The sequence below is a fragment of the Chrysochloris asiatica genome, unplaced genomic scaffold (genome assembly GCF_000296735.1).
Source record: "Chrysochloris asiatica unplaced genomic scaffold, ChrAsi1.0 scaffold00057, whole genome shotgun sequence".
Classification (NCBI taxonomy): Eukaryota; Metazoa; Chordata; class Mammalia; order Afrosoricida; family Chrysochloridae; genus Chrysochloris; species Chrysochloris asiatica.
Genome location: NW_006408575.1, coordinates 13,654,607 through 13,659,542, shown reverse-complemented (window position 1 = coordinate 13,659,542; position 4,936 = coordinate 13,654,607).

Here is a 4,936-nt window from a genome sequence, read left to right as displayed (position 1 = left end):
CAGTTTGAGGACTAAGGTGTGCCTGACCCAAGCCATTGTAACCTCATATGCATGTGAAAGTAGGAGAATGAATAAGGAAGACTATAGAGTAATTGATGAATTTGAATTATGGTGTTGGAGAAGAATATTAAAAGTACCATGGGCTGCCAGAAGAACAAACAAATTTGTCTTGAAAGTAGGTACAGCCAGAATTCTCCTTAGAAGGAAGGATGGCACAGCTTCATCTCTCTTACTCTGGGATTGTTGTCAGAGAAGGACATCAAACTTGGTAAAGTGAAAGGAAGCAAAGCATAGAAGATGCCCCAATAAGATGGATTGATACAATGGTAGTTAACAATCGGCTCAAACACAATTATTGTGAGGATAGTGCAGGACTGGTTAGTGTTTTTGTTCTGTTGTTCATAGGGTTAGGGTGAGTCAGAACAAACTTGAAGGCAACTAACCATAACACTCCATCACATTTATGGATGCCTTTGCAGCAATGGTAAACACCCATGTACAGATATCTTCTGTCAAACCTTACTATATTTGTGGGTATATCCGCACTTTTCTTCCAACACCTTTCAGTTTGTGTATTTTTCCATGCATCAACTCATGGATCAGTTATTACAGATTTGGGTATACAACAGGATTTACCTCTGTTCACTTTAACTCTTGCACTCCTTCTAGTGCCTTCCTCCATCTTCATTCTTGTGTTGACCTCTCTCTTGTTGCATATTGCCTTCCTAGTTACCCACACATGTTCAATCTGTAGCTAGTGAATTACTCCCCCTTCCCTCCCACTCCTGGCAACCATCTGTGGTGTACTGTATTATGTCATATATCTTTTGTAGCTTTTGTCTTTATAACTCCCAACAAATGACTTTTATGATGGATCTGAGCAAAAGGAGGTGTGTGTGGATATAGAGAAGATGACATGTTTCAACTTTGGATGTTAACAGTTCATTGTAATTGCAGAAAACTTGATACTCTAGCTTGTGTATAAAATGAGCTATCTCAGAAGCAGGAGGGGGAATCTCACAACCATCCAAACGAAAGAACCAGGAATGGAATGTGTCCTTTGGGTCCCCAGACCCCTATGCATTGAACCTCCTCAACCCAGGGACAGAAAATGTGGCAATGGAGGAGTGGCAGAGAAGCAGCAGCAGCAGAACCAAGAGCCAGAGCTTGGGATAGAGCAGTGGGCTTCCCAGCCCACAGATTAAGTAAAGTTAAGTGACTTGGAACAGGAGGCTTGCTTGTAGAGTGGGTGCCTCTTGCACTTAATTATGGTAGCTAAGTTTGCTGACCCACTGTTGTTGTTGTGCCATTGAGTCAGTTCCAATCCATAGTGACCCTGTAGAGGGTTTCTGAGGAATGATTGGTGAGCTTCAACAGCCAACCTTGTAGTTTAAACTGACTTTGTAGTTCAGTGCATTACCCTATAGTGCCACACACACTAGGACTCTTTCCCTACCCATTAGCTAGAACCTAATGCCTTCAAGCTGAGGTTTATGGCTGAATGGTGTGCCTTGTGATCATTTATCAGCAGCCCTAAAAGAGCTTTGAAACATTGCCTGAGTCAGGTAGAGGCCAGACCATGACATTGAAGACTAATAAGACCTGCCTGTGGGCACAGCTGAGAAGAGAGTGTCCTGATTTAAAGAACTATGCCCTGAACATTTTCTGAACCTGTCAGTTTAGTACCCTTTGTAACTGTGAGCATGGTATCTGGTTTCTGTGTGCTTATTAAAATGAATTCATGAACCCAGCTGAATAGAGTGTGATGGAAGGAGTGATTGGTGCTGTCTTTTTTTTTTTTTTTTTTAAGCATGAAAACTTTTTTTTTTTGACTTTTTACAGTAGTTAGTGGTCTCATACAATATTTGTCTTTTCATGATTGACTAATTTTACTCAGCATAGTTTCCTCCAGGTTCATCATGGTATGATGTATTTCACATATTCATTGTTATTCTTCATTACTGTGTAGTATGTACCAGTGTATGTGTATACCAACATTTGTTTATCCATTCTTCCATTGATGGGTATTTATGCTACCTTCATCTTTTTGCTATTCTGAGCAGTGCTGCAATGAACATGTATGTGCATGTATATATTATTATCACAGCTCTTATTTCTTCAGGTTGTATACCAAGTGGAAGATTGCTTGGCCAGATGATATTTCTATTTCTAATTTTTTGAGGAAATGCCATACTCTTTTTCACAGTGGTTGCACAATTTTATAGTCCTACCAGCAATGTAGGAGTGTTCTAGACCCTCCACACCTTGAACATTTGTTGTTTTCCATTTTGTGTGTATGTGTGTATGGTTCTTTATTTCCTTATTTTTTTATAAGTTACATCATCTAATTCAACTATCTCTTTCCTTTTAACTGCAAAGAAAGCCAAGACAATCTTTAATGAAGGTTAAAAGACTTGCCAAAGGTCAGATCAAAAAGTGATAAAGCCAGGTTATAACTCAAGTTTCCAAAATTCCAGACCAGTGGAATATGCCTCTATGAAGAAGGGGAAATTAGAAGGAAGAGAGAAGCCAGAAGGCAGTTTAGGCAGCTGCTTCAATATGTGTATCCAAAGTAGAGCTGTCACCAGCTCTTATTTCTCTAAGATACATACCAAGTAGAGGGTTCCTTGGTCATATGGTATTTCTATTTCCAAGTTTTTGAAAAAGCATCTTGGTGGCTCTCATCCCTCACCCTGGCCTTGGATATTTTGTATGGTGTTTCACTCGTAGAAGTTGCACCAAATCTTCTCACAGCTGGGGTGGGAAAGTAATGGGTGAATAGGTAGCATTGAGCATCAATTCTTCCTCCAACTCAAGACCCAGCCACCCAACAGGTTGTACTTGCATGTGTAGAATATGTGGAAGTCAGCCCACCACTGCTCACAATCCTCCAGGCACAGTCGTATGTCCACAATGTGCTCTCCCTGTCTATGTGGTTCTGCCTATTATCTCCAACCCACATAGAGTCAAGCTGAAGTTCTTGAGTGGGGACTCATCCAGGTGGCCTCCCAGCTGGTGTTGGCCTTACAGAAGGCATTGCAGTTCCAGAGAATGCACTCCTCATAGAGGTTGTCTTTTGGGCTGGCTGTCTTTTATAGCGTTTGGTGTTCATGCATACATTGACCAGCTGGTCCCCAATCCAGGTGGGTGTGACTGTCCATAGTCTTAACAGAAACAGCCACTATCATGCCATGTAATAGTGAGCATCCCAGGGACTCCTTCATTTCACCAGAGTTGGAGACTCACTCATTTTCATGTTTTTGTGTTGTTGTTTTTTTAATTTGCTATTATTGCTAGGGTGAGATGATATCTCCTTGTCATTTTTATTTACATCTCTCTAATTGAGTCCTAATGGTATGGCACTATAAGATAAGCACTAGACTTCTAGCCCCATGATTGGCAGTTCACACCCACTAGCTTCTCTTCAGATATCCTGTACAGCACTTAACAACAAGAACGATGGCTAATGATTGGAGTATTTATTCATGTGTTTGTTTACTAACTGAATATCTTCTTTGCAGAAGTTCTGTCCATGTCCTCTGCCTATTTTTCTGTATTGTTTTTTTTATTGTTGAGGTATTGAAGTTTTTCTATAAATTTAGAGATTAATCCCTTGTCTAATATGTCATTGCCAAATTTTGTTCCTTGTGTATGTGTTTTCTACTTACTGTTTTGGTAAAATCTTTTGATGTACAGAAGTGCTTCATTTTTAGTAGTTCACAATTACCTATTTTGTCTTCTGTTTATGAATTTTCAGCTATGTTTGATAACATATTTATGCTTGTATCAGAGCCTCTTTGTCCCTGTTTTTTGTTGTTGTTGTTGTTTTTAAATTGATCATCTTTATAGTTCTAGGTTTTACTTTTAGGTTTTTGAACCATCTTGAGTGAGTTTTTGTATGTGGTGTGGGATATTGGTTTTGTTTCATTCTTCTGCAAATGGATATTCACTTTTGCCAGCAATATCTGTTAAACAAACTACTTTTTCTCCATTTATTATGTTTGGGCCTTTTCTGAAAGATCAGCTGACAATAGGTAGATGGGTTTACTATAGGGTTTTCAGTCCTCAGTTCCATTGATCTACGTGTCTTTCCCTGTACCAATAACAGATTATTTTGACTAATGTAGCTGTGTAGTAGGTTTTGAGATCTTAAAGTGAGATCATAAAATTTCTATAAAAAGTTGGCAATTAGTTTTCCATCTCTTTAAAGAATGATGTTGGAATCTGGATTGGTATTGCATTGTATCTATATATACAATGCTTTAGACAGTGTTAACATTTTCACAACTTTAAGTTTTCCTATTCATGAGCATGGTATAGTCTTCCATTTACATAAATATCTTTTGGGTTATGGAAATATATTTTGTAGTTTTCTTTGATATAGATCTTTTGTTTCTCAGAATAGATTTATTCCTAAGTATTTTACCTTTGGGCCTGCTATAGTTGAAGGTATTGTTTTCCTGATTTCCTTTTCAGAGCTTTCTTTATTAGTGTAAAGGAATGTAACTAATTCTTATTTGTTGATCTTTTACCTTGTTACACTGTTGAATCGTTCAGTGAGTTCCAACAATTATCTCACCAAGTCTTTAGGTTTTTCTATATGTAAGATTATATCTTCTGCTAATAGAGTTTTACTTCTTTTTTTCCAATTTGAATGGCTTTAATTTCCCATTCTTATTTCTTCTTTGCCAATTTGAATGCCTTCAATTTCCTTTTCTTAATATGTATATATAGTTGTTAAGTGCCGTTGAGTCAGTTCCGACTCATAGTGACCCTGTATAGGGTTTTGGTGAGCTTGAAACACTGACCTAGCAGTTCAAATGACTTTGCAGTCTTGTGCATTAACCCACAGTGCCACAGCAGGACTGTATATATATATATGCTAATATATGTGTACATGTGTCTGTACACATACAATATTCTATACACATATGCC